Source organism: Podarcis tiliguerta (genome assembly GCF_965153285.1).
Source record: "Podarcis tiliguerta genome assembly, chromosome: 3".
In the NCBI taxonomy this organism is placed as follows: Eukaryota; Metazoa; Chordata; class Lepidosauria; order Squamata; family Lacertidae; genus Podarcis; species Podarcis tiliguerta.
Genome location: NC_139536.1, coordinates 53175737 through 53194453, shown reverse-complemented (window position 1 = coordinate 53194453; position 18717 = coordinate 53175737).

Genomic DNA, 18717 nt, shown 5'->3' with positions numbered 1-18717 from the left:
TGAAGGAAACACTGCCCCACTAACCTGGGGTCCTGTAGGTAAAATGAAAGTTAACAATACTAAAATCAGGGGTAGCTGATTGGTGAACTGCCAGATGTTGGACACTAACTCCAGCTGCCATCATCTCCAGCCAGCATGGTCCATGGTCAGGGATGGTGGGAGCTGGAGTTCAACAACATCTAGAGGGCCACAGATTAGCCACCACTCACTTAAAGCTTTAAAACGGGAGCAGGGAACATATTGCTCTCCAGATGTTGTTGAACTCCAACTCCCATCATCTCAGATCATGGGCCATGCTGGCTGGAGTCAAGGGGAGCTGGAGTTCAACAACTTATGGAGGGCCAGAGATTCCTGCACTACCAGGGGCAGCCCCCAAAGGGGCATATAATATACGACCAACTGCTACAAAGGGGAAGGAGGAAGTATCACTCAAATGCCTGGAGAAGATTATATTGGCAAGTTCTAACTGAATGGACAAGGTTACTTGTATGTGCGCAGGGCCATCTAAATGGGTGGACTTTAAAAATGTCTTGCAACATGGGTTTTCTTTTGTTATTACAAGGAAGAATTTGAAGGTACATGGTGTCTTAACAAGCCATGTTCTGAAATCCATCACTATTCCATAAATGTATTCAATTTATTCATGGTCTTTCCTGAAAGAATTTACTGCGCAAGGATGTCATGCTGCCTATGAATCTTAAAATTGGATCATTCCCCCCAATTAAGCTGTTCAAGACTTTGACTCAAAGAGCTGTCACAGTTGTGACAACTAGATTTATTTCCTGATTATGGTCTGAGCTCTTGAACAAAATGTGAAAGGGCAGGAGGGCTGGAATAACCTTTTGAAAATTTACCTATTTTTATTTGTAATGATATCAGAGGGTGAGCCGCCCAGTTTCATACTAGCATTAAATTAAGAACATAAGAGCACAAGGAGAGCCTGCTGAATCAAGCCAATCCTGATTCAGCCCAGACTCTTGTGGCCCATCAGACACCTGTGTGAAGGGAAGGTCTGCAAATGGCTCCTACTCCTATTTGCTTCAACACAAGCAGAACTCCTCACATTGTCAGGGTCCCTGGTCAAACAGAGGGTCAAACAGATGCGGATTTGATTAATTCACCTGGGTTTGGGGCAGGTGTGTGTGTTGAATTATATTGAATTATTTGGTTGCTTAAAGGGGGGGGGGGCTGTAAAATACATTACTCTAGCTATAGAGGGCTGCTTAAATCTGGAAAGTGGCTAACCAAGAGAGGAAGTTGCCTTTTACCAAACCATATCATTCATCTGTCTATTTCGCTGCTGTCTGTCTCCACCGCTGAGCCACAGTGGTCTTTCCCTGATAGATTATTTGTACTCTATATATTTATGCTCTTTCCGCTCCCCTCGTCTTGCAAAAAAGCACCAAAACCATCAGAGGCATTGCCCTGTAGATCGGAGTTGCTGACTTCTTTCTCTACTTAATTTATTATGTGACCTTCTGTTTTATTGTTCTTGACTGCAACGACAACTACGCTCACTGTTTTCCAAGTTAATTTACAATGCTGACACTGGACCTGCTCAACCCCATTTGAAATCTGAATGATTTTGAATCATTACAGTGCTGCCTGGCAGCCACCATGGGAGTATTAATGGCTGAATGAAGCAGCAAAGTTAACTTAGCTAGCAGAATATAAAAACTCATGATCTACCACACCTTCTAATACATTGTTGTTGTTGTTTAGTCGTTTAGTCGTGTCCGACTTTTCGTGACCCCATGGACCAGAGCAATTGCTTCCTACTGTGTTAGTCTTGCTTTCTAGCCATGTCGCTACCTGTCCCACACTTGACATCACATGTGACCTCAGGTGCCTAACAGTTGGCCTTACTTTGGGGTAAATGTCCTGGTGGGCCAAATTTGATCCACCAGCCAGAAGTTCCCCATCTTTGCTGTGGAATTCTTACCTTCTCTTCCATGCTCACACTTGCTGCTGGTGTAGCCTATGATGATTTCAGGCAAGAAAATAAGCATTGCCCACACATTTCAGGTCATCATCAAATATCCTGACCTCTCTCTCTCTCAATTATCTTTTCTTCCTTTATTGCATGAAGGTTGCTTGGGTCCCTGTGATGTGCTGCTGTTTGGAAGATGATATCACCATATGCCTTTTGTTCTGCTGGTGGAAAGAACATGAGAAGCTGAAGGCCCTTTCAGTCCATAAGGAACTCTGGTTTCTTCTGCAAAGGCCAATGGGAGAATATGTAGACAAGCTGTTTGTGAATGAGACTTCAACCCTTTTTTCTTATTGGACCAGAGAGCATTGGGTGTCAAGATGCCCATGCCCCAATCAACTTGTGGTTATGTAGCTCTTCCATTCATTAAAAAAAAAACTCATAGCAATATAGAAAAGACAATCCTTCCACTCTTGTAAAACACCAAATGGAAATTTTCCTTGGATCACGCATCTTCCCCTAATTTTTTGTGGGCTACCAGGCTTTGTCACCACCATCAATATTATACTGTAATGGGAATGAAATCAACATATGTTTTCATTAACTAAGATGCTATAGAGAGGAAAAGTTTATATGAAGGGAATCATTGGAATGACAGTCAATTTTATATTTATTTATTTATTTGTTTATTTTTATTCTATATGCCTTTCTTGTCAGAGCTAATACAACCAGTATAAACTTGCATAACCACAACAAGGGATTAGCCAAGAATCTTCCAATTCTTTTAAAATGACAGTAGTGTTCCAGTAGCAGAACTGATATAAATACAAAATTAGCTGTGCATGTATGTATCTGCATGTGGAAAATCCTTTTCTTATTATTTCCTTTTTAATTATTTGCTATTGGCTAATAATTCATTGCCAAAGGGATAAAAGGAAGGGGCACAGAGCGAGAGACAGAGGGAACATGCTGTCATCGCAGTGTTTTCATCTGTCAGACCTGCCCCATTATATATTGCGAATCTTTGACTTTTTGTAGCATGAGTCACCAACAAATCCTTGAGCCCTCAAGTAATTTCCTCAATCGGTAAAGGGCGGAGGAACTTATATTGCTTGTCACTATGATCAAATGAATTCCTAAAAGTGTGGCTCAGATCCAGGTTATCTAAATAAAGTAAAAATTGGATGGTGTGCGTAGCTTTCTCTCCTGTACGATTCCTGCAATTTCAGCTTTTCCATTCTCACATATTAACATACTAATTTCAGCCTGAAGCACGGGATCCAGTTCACCCAATTTGAAGACTATCTTGTAGCTTAACTAGTTTTGCTGGAGGGTCATTTTGTGAAGAGAGGAAGGGATTGAGGGCCAAGATCCCACTCTGTATACCCCACAAAGTGCCCTAGCCACAAGTTTATTGCAAGTGTGAACAGCAGGTGGAAGGGCAGGTGGGTGGGGCTCATGTGGCTCAAATTCAGCTAATGGCCCACCCTTATCTTTGTGGCTACACAGAGCAATGTTTTAGTAGTTATTGTTGAGATATTAATCCTAAACCTACTGGCTTGGAAGAAATCCCCACTGAAATCAATGGGACAAACTGCTGAGAAAACATGGCTACTAGGTCTCAGTGGAGGCAGGGTAGGCAAAGTGTTTATCAGTTGTTCTTGCTCTTGGGCCAGCTTGTGTGGAAGGGTTTCTCTGTCCTCTTTTCCAGATTGGCTATGTTCAGGCCTCCATGTTCCCAGGTCTTTTGGGTTGCTGCTGTTCTCGCCTGGCCTCCCCTTCTTCCCTGGAACCCTTGTTCCAGCAGCTGTTGACTGCTCCACAACCTATTTCCACTGCACAGTAGTGCAGCCACTGGATAGGAGACTGGTACATATTTGGAGGTGGAGCCAGGTGACAGACAGGTACAGATGCACAGACTACCAGGATCATTCCACCCTTTCAGAACTATGATCATCAATGCTGGGTGTTTGTTGTGGGATCATAGTTCCCCAGGCATTTATTTATTATTTATTGAATGTATAGAATTTATATACTGCCCTATACCCAGAGGTCTCAGGTCTCAGGGTCTCAGGGTGGTTCACAGAATAAAATCAAAATATAAAACCACAAAATACATAATCAAAATAAAATCAATAACCCAATAGCCCACGCCCAAAAAATATAGTTCTGATATCACCAGTAATAGTTTGTTTGCCTTTCTGCTGGTCATCTTTGGGGGTAATTATAAGGGTTAAATATTTTTTTCATTGTTTTAAAATCAAACAGATAGAACATTCCATTATTTCTGAAAGAAATGTCCTCTATAATGTATTTCTTCAAAACCTTGTAATAAGTCATTATTTTGTTGTTTAGTCGTGTCCGACTCTTCGTGACCCCATGGACCAGAGCACGCCAGGCACTCCTGTCTTCCATTGCCTCCCGCCTCCCGTCATTATTACCAAGTTTTTTTGCAGCATCTACATATCATTGGCATCTATATTCCCTGTCCCTATATTCCCTGACCTCAATTTAAGCCAGATTTACCCTTTCTGGGGGGGAAATCCAGTAAGTTTGGTTGTTTTTTTTTAAGGAAAAAAAGCCTGTTAACAAGGACCCATTTGCAACATCTCAAAATCCCATTTGCAAATTAAGCCCCCATCTGGAAGCACCCTAAGTGAACTGCAAAAAAGCATTTATGGTGCAAGAAAGCATTTATGGAAATCTCCAGTTTTACCAAGTGTATTTGTGTTCTGTCAGCTGTCAGGCTTCCAAATAAACTGTGACTAAACAAAAGTATTGCCAGTGAATCTGCCAACTAAATTGGCAGCAGATCTGCTCATACATACTTCTACCTCCTTTAAAAAAAAAAAATTGTAGCAAGTTGCCTGACTTCAAGCAGATGACTTTGGAACAAATATCTTTGTTAAGGGTTGCAGTCTCAGGATCTGGTGTGTCACCTCTGCATTCTTTTTCGTCATGTATTGCAGATTATGGTGAACTGAAAACACATCTGACATCTCCATGATACACAACTGAGATGCTGAAGGGCATTGCAGACTGAAGAGGAGTAAAATTACATCACTGAAATTTATGGTGCTTCAAAATGTGTAGCAAAATTTCCTGGTTAACGCTGAGAACTCAACTAGACTGGTAAAGAAAAAGCTATTTATATGCGTTGCATGTGTGAAATAACATTGTGCCACCAGATGGCGACATGGAGTCCCGTTTTTTTCTACATGTTTTCCCTGTTTAAATTGACAATGCTTTAAACTGAAACGCTTCTTTGATGCGTCTAGATTCAGCCTGGGACTTTGCCATTTGGAGTAGCACACGCATGGATGTCACCCTGGCTGCTCGCTGATGGCTGAGGCCTTCCGTTCTCATGCTTCTCACATCTCAAGTATTATATTCTTTATTGTGTGCACAAGTCTGAGCTTGTTTGTGTGAAGACTGTGCACATAACCCACCAGCCCCTTGTTTCTGGACAAGCCCAGCTGTAATGTTTTGGCATTACACAGAGGACAGCCATTAAATGATTCTGCCCTTTTGTTTTATGTAGAAGGGAGCAGCATAGAAGCCCTATAAAAGGTATGGACAGTTATTACAGTTGTGCTCTCTCCAAAGTGTTATTTCACAATGTTAAACTTATAAAATCCAATCGCATGGTAGCCCGGGAGAAAACTCTGAAGGAGTCAATTTATTTGGAGCTTCCCCAGACATATTTCAATCTTGATTGGACATCCTGATATACAACATAAATTTTTATATAGGTTATTTGAAACTCACACTTCATAAATTAAATAGGATGATTTTTGATATATTCAGTGCCTTTTGGCAAACTGCATTAGGCCTAGGAGCAAGCACGGATTTCTCCAGCATTTGCAGCGAGTGTCCTGTGATTAGATTGTTCTAGAGATCAGTTACGTACACAGTTTTAGTTGTGTCAGAGATCAACCTGGGCATATCTTTTCACTGCTAAACCCATGAGGAAAGATTAGCTGGAAGTGGCCCCCAGATGCTCCTTAGCATTGGCTAACTACAAAGCCCCCAGAACTGTGTAAATAAATTAATGTGGTGGATGGGTATTTTTTTTGACTTTGTCTTGATTTCAGAAGCTTTAACTGTGGTTTAGGGAATCAAGCCAATTTCAAAGCAAAGAAGTAAACTTTCATGTGAGCAGCTCCAAATCCTTGACTGACTGAGATGCTCACAAGAGGTGGTCGATTCCCACGAGAGGTGGTGGACTTTCCTTCCTTGAGGTTTTTAAGCAGAGGTTGGATGGCCATCTGTCATGGATGCTTTAGCTGAGATTCCTGCATTGTAGGGGGTTGGACTAGATGACCCTTGGAACCCTTCCAGCTCTAAGATGGTATTATTTTTAAATGAAAGTTTGGCTTCTAAGGATGTTGACTATCTCATGTGAGCAGTGAAATACACATATTGGCCTGATTCTCTGATTCTGTGTTTTGCATATACAAGAGAAGATGTCAGTTTTCATGCATTCTAATTACATTGATTGTCTCCATTATCAAACCCATTTCGAAGTAGCAAATGATATCACCTGGGGTACACAACACTGGCTGAAGAACGATTGTGGAGGAAATCTATGAACAAAGTCTATCTTTTGCACCTTGACTCCACTTCATTAAGCTTCAAGAAAGCACAACTCTAGCCAGAAAGTCAGACACTCTGACCTTGTCTGAACCTGTCTTCTGCCTTGATTTGGATGTGTGGGAAGAAGTGGGGAGCTGAGGGGGATGGTAAACAGACTGTTGATCCTCAGAGGCTTGTGGCTCTATACAGGGAGGTTATGTTCACAAAGCGTTTTACTTTTAAAGGCTGTATCCTTTCATCTCGTCACAGGCTATAACTTTGCTCTTGAACTATATTGCTATGCCTTGTCAGGATATGTGTTTGTGCGCCGGTGTCAATCATTCCTTCTTCTATTTTCTCTACCCTTCACCAACTTCAGCTAGCAGAGTGGCAGGTGCTCTCACTTTGTCCTCTATTGATGTGACTTGTATTTTATTATACCGTTTCCCCTTCTTCAAGTCCCTTCTATCAAGACCTAAAATCTGTAAAAACAAAACAAAACAAAATCCCAGGACATCAACTTATAGTTGATATAACCACAATCCAGCTAATTAATGAATGACATTTCCAGATATATAATTCAACCACCCTTGTGTTTATCACTAAAACAATGGATTGGAGCCATGCTCAGGGTAGATTCACATAAATCAGTGGGAAGTTAGTTCTAGCTGCCTTAAGTCCCATTGATTTTAATGGCTCTACACAAAGCCATGGCCTACAGCACAATCCTTACTATGTGTATTTAGAAATAACTCCTCTGAAATTCAATGGGGCTTACTCCCAGGAAGTGAGGCTAGGCTTGCAACCTAAGTCTGGATCCAACCCAATATAAATACACAATGAAACAATCAGATAATGGCTTCCTTCAACTGAGCGATAAACCCAGATCTTATTAATCCACACATGCTATGTGTGCATAGCTCTCTACATTGCTCTTCCCTGGTTAACCTCAACAATGTGCTGAAACATACAGCCATTTTAAATTAGCCATCCACACAAATGGTGGCATGAAAAACTGTGGCTCCTGTTTGTGGTAAACAAGTCAGTTAATCCCTTTGTCACAAAAAGGCAGCCTTCAAGGTCAAATGGGGGGAAAGTGAGCTTCTGGGTTTGGATCTTTGCAAAGTGGCAAACTGAGGGTTAAATTAAGAAAAATAAATGATTGAGCCAGATGGTGATATTCATTGGTCATGAAGCACTTCCCAGTTGCTGCTGTTGTTTATATCCTACCCTTCTTCCCAAAGGAGACCTGGATGGCGAACAACAAAACAGCAAGATAATACAACAAAAAAATGAAAGCATTGAAAACATTAAAAACATCTAAATTTAGATTACTCGTTATGCTAAGGGTAGAAGGGACAAGGCGTGTTAGTGACTCCAGACAAGAGTTGTGCCAAACATCAGCAAAGCAGAGAGGTGGGGAGAAAATTAAAGCCTGCTTTGCTACATTAGCTTTAGGCATTTCCAATTCTTTTGTTGAGATGTTCGGAGCCCAAATTGGATAAAAAATATTGAATGTATTGGCAGGATGCCTCTTTTTGTTTCTAGAGCTTTTAGCCATAGTTCTTATTGGCTTAACAGGGGGACGGGGGGACAGCCAAGGAATGGCAAGCATATCAACAGTTTTAGGAGGACATCTTTCAAATATTGAAATGTGGGGGGGGGGGTTTAATTAGAATCATTTTTACTCCACACTTCTGCCAAAAAAGGTTTATTATATCAACAATATGCCTTGTCATTAACATAAGCATTGATACAGCTTAGCTGGATGATGGTGGAGCAATAGCAAAGTTGAGGCTATGGAAGTACCAAATGGACCCATATAGTCGGTCAACATATTCACTGACCTCTGCATTTGCCTGTTCATTCAGTTTGGGGAATCCTTTTGGAACTCCTCACAATCCCTTTTTGTTTTAACCACCTTGCAACATTTGGTATCATTGGGAAACTTGACTACCTCACTGCTCACCCCTAACTCTAGATCTTTAATAAACAAGTTAAAAGCATTGGTCTCAATACCAGTCTTTGGAGGAGTCTACTTTCTACATCCCTCCATTGAGGGAATTGTCCATTTACACCTACTCTCTGTTTCCTGTTACTTCCCCAGTTTATGGTCCATAAAAGGTCCTCTTCTCTTGTCCCATGACTGCTGAACTTTCTTTGTCAAAAGCTTTCAGAAAGTCTAAGTACACAATGTCAACTTGATCACCTCTATCTATACAATCATTGAAACTCTCAGATAACTCTGAAAGGTTAGTGAGACAGCAAGCCGTGCAGGTTCTGCTTCAGTTGGTAATTCTATCTTTAATCATGCTTTCCACCAGTTTTACTAGAACAGATTTTAAGCAGTCTGGCCTGTGATTGATGTTACATTGGCCCCTTTCCAATCTTTGGGTATGGAGGCTGATCTTAAGGACTCGTAAAATGCTTTTGTTAGAAAATCTGATTTTTTAAAAAATCACTTTGATGTGTCTCAGAGTTGGGAAAATGGTAATTCAGCCAATCAGAATGCTTCTCTGCATTTGAGTCTGGAAGACAAAAAGTAGACAGAAAGGCCTGTCAGTCAGTCTAAGGGATCACAGTGAGACATAAAGAAAAACAAATGGCTTTCTGCCTTGCATCATAGGGCTTGCCATAAGGTAACTAGAGGTGGGGAAAACATGTGGTAACAGAAATTGGCATGGAAGCATCCATATTTATTGATGATTATTTTCCCACCATTTGTCTCCACCAAACAGAAAAGAGGAGGGACATATTAGTATTTTATTTTAGGTGAAACAGATGCCACATAATTATGGAACCAAGTAATAATGTTTTGTGGCTGAGAGGTTTGAGACAACTGAAAATAACAAAGCTAAGATCATGTAATTCTATTTCACCTGCAGCTTTGGTTTTTCTACAACTTGAGGGGGGCATTTGAAAATATTCTTTCTCCTTCACAGCAGTTGGATCTTGCAGAAGCCATGCGTTCAAAGACCACTACTATTTCCATCTTCAGAATTGTCGCAGGTGAAAGAAACACTTTCATAAATTGTGTTGTTTGTTCTCAGGACTGTAGGCAATAAGCCATTGCCTTGTTATTGAGGTTTCTGTTGACCAGAGAGTGAAGGTAGCTTCTTGTGGAAAGTTTAATAAGGCCTCAGGAGAAGCAAAGCAAAGGAAATGCAGAACATTATTTGCAAATAAATCCCTGCAAACAAATGTATATCTGTGTTTTGAATAGTTATGCCTACAGAAGTATCAGAAACACTAATGGGAATATGGGAGTGGTCTAGGAATTGAGGAATAGCAGTTGAAAACACCCTTTCTATCTAAGAGCACAGTCAGCCTAAGCAGGGATGCTTTTAACAATGGAAGCCATAGGAAAAAGTAAGTGTAATGCAAATGTTTCCGTTCATCCCATGATGAAGCAGGTAAATAAATGCCATGGGATTTTTTGGGGTGACCAATGCTGCAGTGTGAATTAACAATAATGAACTGAAAGAAACCAGCATGCCCAAGAAGATAAAACTAATAACAGCTAGCCAAGAATTTGTGGAATCCCTGGGAAGGAACAAGAGGGCTTATAAGCCTAGTTATTGCATATGCAGTTGCCATCGCCCCTCAACACTGGCCAAACTAGCCGAGGCTGATGGGTGTAGGAGTCAACAACATCTAGAGGACCACAGACGATATCTCGATATACAATCGAGCCTACATTGTATATATTTCTAATGCACATTTATTTTAAAACATTTATATACCACTTAATATTTTTAAAAATCTCTGCCTCTGCAGCCTGCCTCTGCAGCTGCCTTATGCTTAGTTTAGGACATGATACCATCTCATATTTCGGATAACTTGTAGAGCACTTGCCAAGAGGCTAGCTACACCACCTTTGTATATCTAACACTGAATTCTCTTGTTGGAAAAAGTACTTTAAAATCGGACTCTGATATATGTGGATTTTGTGCATGTTTATCTTCCGTCTTAAACAACTATTAAGGTAAGCAAATATACCCACCTACCAAATGGAAAACCCTTTTTAAAAAAAACAAAACACAATTTGTTGTTAGGATAAAGATGGTATATAAAGTACTGTGGTGCCCCACAAGACGAATGCCTCGCAAGACGGAAAACCCGCTAGACGAAAGGGTTTTCCGTTTTGGAGGTGCTTCGCAAAACGAATTTCCCTATGGGCTTGCTTCGCAAGACGAAAATGTCTTGCGAGTTCCTGCGATTTTTTTCCGCTCCCCACCCCCTTTTTCTAAGGCACTAAGCTGCTAATAGCCTTTTAGCAGCTAATCCGCTATTCCCTTAAGCCTTTAATAGCCGCTAATAGCCGCTAAACCGCTAATAGCGCTAATCCGCTAATAGGGTTGCTTCGCAAGACGAAAAAACCGCTAGACGAAGAGACTCGCAGAACGGATTCTTTTCGTCTTGCGAGGCACCACTGTAGTTTGCATGATAAAGTGATAGATAATTTATTTTTATAAAAAAAATGAACTACGTGTATACAGACCTCTCCTCACTTGTGCACAATCAGCATGCACACAGCCATTGACATGCGCACTGTTTTCAGCACCAAAACAGAGCAGGGTGGGGGCGGAATGGGGCGGAGCAGGAGTGTAATGGGGTAGAGTGGTGGGGCATAATGGCTGGAACAGACTTGTGTGTTTATCCCACTTACGTGCACAGCAGCCAGGAACAGAACCCCTGCATAAGCAGGGATTACCCAGTGTTTGAGAAATGTTCCAAAAACCCATGACCGTGAAGTCAACCTACTTCAAAGTGGGCTGCCTTAATTCTGCCAAAACAACTTTTTTTATTTTTAGCTGTGAGCAGTTAGAGCAGGTTAGTCTATATATTTTGAAATATTTGTCTAAGTCACCTACGTAGCCTATTGCCATTTCCATTGGCTCCTTTCATTCACTGTCCTGTAGCACAGAGCATTGAGAATGATTATGCATCTTCAGTAATAAGACACTACTGAGAAGACCTTACTTAATTCACATGATCATCCCTTGAGCATGGCTTGTGTCAATCAGATCGTTTTTGACTACATGCTCAGATGTATGAGATTGTTCGAGATGCTCCTGCTGATTAGCACAATTTCTGAATATCCCATAACATCTGGAAGGAAAACCACCATTTTGTCCTTCACTTTGTAATATCAGTATGTTGTTGTTTAGTCATTTAGTCATGTCCAACTCTTCGTGACCCCCTTTCTAAGCCCATTTGATTTCACTCTCCAGGATGTCTGGCTCAAGGTCAGCAACCACACTGCCTAGGGTGTACGAGACATCCATATCTTTCTGGTATAATTCCTCTGTGTATTCTTGCCACCTCTTCTTGATGTCCTCTGCTTCTGTTAGGTCGTTACCACTTTTGTCCTTTATTATGGTAATATCAGGCTAGATCAGCTGAAATCTACCCTGGAGGATGGATGAGTTCTGCGCCAAAATAATTCCAAATTCTGCAACCAGGACATCTAAGTTTGACAATAATCATTGAACTGTGGAAATGAAATGAAATTGCATACATGTTGTTTATTTGCATTAACTCTTCTTGAAATGTTTTGGCTTTCAAACATTCTGCCTTGTTTAGCAAGGAATGGGCTTGCCACAATTCAAAGCTTCATCTTTTCCCCACAAAAGAGTAGAAACTTGTTTTTATCAGAATGAAAGCTGATATTCTCGAGATGCCAAATTTAACCAAATGCCAGATTGCAAGCTTGTGTGACAAATCCACAGATGAGCAAAATGCAGACTGTGCTGTCTCTGCCTGAAAGTATTCTTTGCAGAAAGAAATTGAAAATTAAATAGTTTTTCGGAACCTACTTTTTATTTTCACATATTTATGTATAACATTTATTGCCATCCTGAGAGTGGCATAATGGGATTGTCCCATTTTATCCACTCAGACAAGAATCTGTAATGAACATAGGCTGCAAGCTATTGATTGATCCAAAGACACCCAAATGAGTTTCATGGCTAAGGCTGGAATTTGAAGGTCTCTCTTACCCACATCTAGTCCATATCTACACTTTCTCTCCCCAGAATAGTGCCATTGTAGATTCAGAAGCTTAAGTGCCAAATCCACATTAGACACAGGAACATAATAAATCATTTGAAGCAACTTGTTCTCATGCAACATTCCTTTACTATCTTAGTCCTGAAAGACAAAAAAGCGTTTTTTTTCTAATTCTGTGGTATTTCACTTGCCTGTAATTAACATTACTTGTTTGTTTTTAGAAGAAGCAACAACAACTCAAGTCAGCAAGCAGTGCCATGAAGTGTCCAAAGGGGAGACTGGGAGGGAAATAGTGGTCACACATTGGGAACTATGGCAAATATTCCGACTTTGGCTGGTTCCAGAAGCACTGGAACAAGCCCTGTAACTGATTTTCCCTATCTCAGTGCAATGTAGTTAAACATATTAAAGTGGGAATAAAACACATTTTTTTAATTTTTAGAACACCCCTTGGATACAGGCCAGACTTGCATACCAGACTGGTACATCTCTACTCTCCATTCCCCATCTTGAACCAATATGGTTATGTCTCCTGTTATAAAAAGAAAACATTGAATTGGCCTGACTTAATTAATCTGCATTTTTAGATTAGTTAAACAGGTTGTGTTCACAGCAAATGCAATTTTCAACATTGGCACTTTTAGTATGCTTTTATAATTTAGGTTTTCACAATATGACTAACCAGATATAATTTTTAAAAAATAATAATCATTTGTCTTTGATGTAGTTCTGTTAGATGTTGCTAACATTATTTTGCTTTGATGATAGTAAACTAGGATTAATCAAAATTATGGCAGAAGTTGCCATATATGTATTTGGGGCATGCAATTTATCAAATCTTTTCATGAAGTTGAAAAATTTGTGGAATGTAGTATTGTTTTTCTTGATAATTGAAAAGGGTTAGGGAAAAAATGTCTCATTCAAAGAGGGAAAAATAGTATAAATATCCCTTCCTTTGAGCATCTCTCTGTCTTTCATTGGGGAAATACATATAACCTTTTTCTTGCTGTCCCATTTTAGCCTTGCTGATCCAGGTAATTATGATTTAATTAGAGTTTCTCAGGTCTGCATCAATAATCAATACTGTAGCTTTGTAATGCTAGTATTTTATAAGGTTTTTATTCTATTAACCTCGTTTATTGTCTTTTCTGTAACATCTGATTTAGTTTTATTAAGTAAAGGAAATGTATTTGCCTGAAGACTCATCCTTGAACACAATTTCTTTTCTGTGCGCTGTTGCAAAGGAGAACTAACATCCCTTCTTAATGTGTCTGTTGTTAGAGGGAACTAAACTGTCTGAGTCAGTTTCTGCTATATAGAAATCAGTTCTAGATTTGTCCTCTGAACAGAGCAAAATTGTCACAGAGCATTTCCCCTTTGAGCATCTTTCACACCTAATGCCCAAACTACTTTTATTTAAATTTGGGTCACATTCACCCCGTACATTGAAAGCACTAGTGTACCCCTTTAAATTGTCCTAGCTTCCCCCAAAGAATTCTGAGAGCTGTAGTTTGTTAAAGGTTCTGAGAGTTATTAGGAAACCCTTATTCGCATTACAGAGCTACAATTTCTGGATTGGTTTCACAGTCAGTCCCTGTTCACAAAGTACTCTACTTATTGTAGAGCTCTGAGAAAAGAATAGGCGCCTCTAACAAACTCTCAGAATCTTTAACAAACAACTGCTTCCCAGAATTCATTGGAGGAAGCCATGACTGTTTAAAGGGGTATCATAGCCAGGGCCAGATTTTGGTTTGATGAGGCCCTAAGCTACTCAAGGTAATGGGGCCCTTTATAAGTACAGCTGTCTTTTGTCAACAACAAATTGCCACTGTTTTGTGTTTAATATATGCTATATGGTAATTTATGGACCTAACATGTATCTAAAGCCATTTGCCGCTGTTGCTGAATGTAGGTTTTATTTTATTTGTTTTTTATCATATATTTTGGAAATGTACATCCAGGTTTTTTCCCCTTTAATTTTTTTGGGGGGTTCCCAAGAGAGTGGGGCCCTAAACTATAGCTTGTTTAGCTTATACATAAATCCAGCACTGATCATACCACTTTAAATGCATGGTGTGAGTGTGGCTTCAGAGAAATTCTATAATACATTTGGATATTCTGAGTGGGACACTTTCTAATGAAGAAATGTGAGGTGAGGTGGAGTGGGGTGGGAGATATCCAGACCTCAAGCTTTATGACAGGCCAGCCTGATTTGCAGGAAGCCAAACCAAATACAGCTCACCAGTTATAGCTTTACAAACCTTCTAGTCTTACTGCTGGTCGAGGGGTTGGTTCAGACAATAGTCCACTCCACTTGTCCCATCACTGTCTTGTGATGTATTGCCACTCCTCCAACTTATGCATTCCCTGTTCTATGCACAAGCAACATCAAACAAGTTATTTGCCAAAAGCAGTTCAAATTCTGCAACCAGCTTTTCTATTCTAGCCTCTCAGGTCTCTGTTTCTGCCTCTTTACCTCCCATCCGCCCTCCGCCCGACAAATCCAGCATTTTTTCTACTGCTCCTGATGGTTACCAATACCCTAGACACAGGCATGGTGTTTCCGTATGGAATTCTGCACACAGGGTCAGAGCCCGTGGCCTGAAATGGTTAAACGAGATGAAGAATATTTCTCAACCTCTAGAGTGTGGGTAGCTTGTATTAAATTTTACTGCAATTAATTATTCAATGAAGATTGTCATTAAACATTACAATGAAGAATATGATCAATATTGCATCTGTCACAGATGAAAAAATTACATGTATGGATAGTCATGATGCCTGTAATCCATTAATTGGTTTATGGACTCAGGCACCCCCAGGGAACATCACAAAATAGCATGGTATCCCTCACTGTTGGCTGTTGCAATTGATGTATCTGAAAAGGATGGGGGAAATGGATCTAGCCATTTTGTTCCATATTAGCTACATATCTTAGGCTACATATCTAAGAGTATTCTTTTAATTTAGGCAATAATTCAGGCAAGATAAATTCAATCTCCACCTCTCTTTATAAGCTGAAGCATAGTATCAGTGCTATTTTTTCTAGAAAAAGAGGTGCTGGAACTCACCATGAGTGCCTCCCTTGTTCTCTTATAATGGCAATGGCACCCACCTAAGAGGTGCTGGAACGGAGTTCCTGTCAGTTTTGGCAGACAAAAAGTCCTGAGTAATACCAACCTTTGGCCAACCATTCCAATTTGTGTACTCAGAAGAGTAACGAGTCCTCAACTTGGAAGCATGCTTCACTGAATTCAATGGGCAAGCAAAGTTATTCGCCTTGTGTGGTTGCTGTTGTCGTTTAACACATATCTGGCCTAGAGGGAGCCAGATCAAGACAATGACTTGGAGAGTGTGTGTCTGTTTTTAATCCTTTGACCATGGCATGGTTCCAAATGGAATCAGGCCTCTTTGTAACAGCTATTTGCAATGGTAGGACAGCTTCCTCCAGCACTGATGACAGAAGGTTTTCTCCCATTGCAAATAGCAGGCACACAGAGGCTCAATTTCAACCAGAACTACACTGGGAGCGAAGGTGAAAATCCCCTCTCCCCACACATGACTATGATTGAGAAGCTGCCACTGTGTAGAGCAGCAAAGAAAGGTAGAGTTGGGGGAGGGAATGGGTGTCTCACTTTTCCAGGTGAGTGACAAAAGTAGGTGGCACCCAGTAGGTGGTGAATATAAGCCATTTTCCATTTGTTTCCTAAGGCAGGGGACTTGGATCCCCCTGCTCTTGTTTTTTCTGTTCTTGGCCTGTGATTTTGCTCTTGGTGGACAGAGGAGTTGGTGGGGCTGTAAAACAGAGCAGAGCATCCCATTGTTTAGTGGCCCTCCAGATGCTACTGGACTGCAACTCCCTTCCATCATCCTTCAACACTGTCCAATCACTGGCTGGGACAGGTGGGAATTGTTGTCCAAATCACGTGGAGAGCTCCAGATTGGAGAAGGCTGCTTTAGTGGCTCTTGTGAGAAAGGATATTTCTCCACCCACTCTTTGGTTATGAAGAGATAAATTTCCTGCTTTTCATTTAGGTCCTTGCTTTTAAGAATGTAGCTAAAAATGGCTTCTCTTCCTCATTAGCGCATCCTAATTTGTCTCTGCCATTACTAATATCTCCGACTGCAGATTAGATAATAGAAGTAGAAATAGCAGAAGGTGCTTAGCAGGATAGGAATGGAAAGAATGGGAAATTAATGGAGATGAAGATAGAAAGAAGGGCAGGAATCTAAATCAAGGTCTCTGGAAAGGAAGAGAATTGCTTAGAACTGAAAAGCACAGTGGAATTTTTTTAAAGTAAAAATTAGGTTGGGTAATGAGGAAGTAAGAAATAAAGAAAAAGTTGTGGCAAAGAGAAGAAATACATTAAAAAGCTAGAGACAAGTGAAACAATATGTAATAAAAAAACTTGGATGGGGTATATGTAGTGGAATATTGGATGAGACATATGTAATCAATGGGTGTTCTGGCTGTACAAGGAACACAAAAGCAGGATGTGTATAACGTTATGGCATTTCTCTATAGTCACAAGTTCTGGCACACTCATGTCTAGATGCTACCGAACATTTCCCTGATGTTTCTTAATAAAAACAGCACACAGAATGGAATGAAAACCCCTTTAAATGCTGTGAAGTAGGACTGGATTGGCCTACTTCTGAAGGCCAATTCAAATGTTATTGACTACACAGAGACTGCTGAACAAGGGCGTATCTTCACATTTTAGCAGGGAGGCAAAGAGATTCCCTAGGGGATATATTCAATATTGTATTGCAAAAGTGTAGTGCATTTTAAGGGGATTTGTTGTGGTTAATATGTAAGCCCAACAACAGCTATAGCCATTTTAACAACATATCTTGTTTTTCTAAGGAAAATTAAGACGTCACTTGCATGCCTATTTTTATAAACTGTTCTGCAAAAGTATTTCATCTACTATAAATAAATAGGAACATGCCTAGTATATAATCCCATTTAAATGTTTCTGATATCCGCCATAACATTATTTCTTACAATAGGATCAAAGTTATCTAGATATTTGGTGCTTCCAAACAACAATCACATGTGACCTGGACCTGACCTGATATCCTTTCTCTTAAAAAAAAAAGAAGAAGATATTTCAGCATGGTAGCTACAGAGTAGTGGAGGATCTGTAATGTTTCTAAGATGCTTCCCACATGAATTGGCCTGATTGTGCAGGAAGCTACCACGTGTGGCTTCCCAGCTATCACCCTATGCACACTTACTAAACTCAGTGGGGCTTACTTGTGAGCTGACAGGTACAGGATTGATCTGCCAAGTCTCTACAAAGATGGACCAACCTGTTGGTACTTTGCAAATGGTATATCCCCCTGACCCCTGTGTACAGTCACTGTTATGCAGATTCCCCAGTCGCATATTGGCAGCCAGTACAGTTCCCCCAGCAGAGGTGTTTTACATTGTTGATGGGGTATTCCAGTCCACAACAAACTAGCTGCTGCATTCTGCACCAGCTGTAACTTCCAAACCCAAGTGAACCCCCGCATTGCCATGACTGCATTGCAATGATGTTTGAATGAGCAGGTGCAAGGCAAAGTGGCGAATAAGTGGCTTCCTTGTTTTTCACCTAAGCAGCAAAATGTCTCAAACCGGGGGGGGGGGGGATTAATTCATTCTTGGTCTGTGTTGTTTTTACATGTACAGTGGTACCTTGGGTTAAGTACTTAATTCATTCTGGAGGTCCGTTCTTAACCTGAAACGGTTCTTAACCTGAAGCACCACTTTAGTTAATGGGGCTTCCCGCTACCACTGAGCCGCCGGAGCACGATTTCTGTTCTCATCCTGAAGCAAAGTTCTTAACCCGAGGTACTATTTCTGGGTTAGCGGAGTCTGTAACCTGAAGCGTCTGTAACCTGAAGCATATGTAGCCTGTAACCTGAAGCATATGCAGCCTGAGGTACCACTGTACTCAGCAATCTGTTCTGTCCTGTATCCATCTTAATCTACTTTTTTTTTAAAAAAAATCTATATTTAAATTTATATCTAAATAATATTTAAACACTATTTTAAACCTATTTCCCCTAAAAATATGCATGTATTTCCCCAGAAAATAATAATTGTTGTTATTGTTGTTAATCCACCCTTCACCCAAAGGTCCCTAGGTGGCTCACAACATTTTAAGATACAGCATTAAAAGCAGTTAAAAACAAATTACAATCCTAAGAAT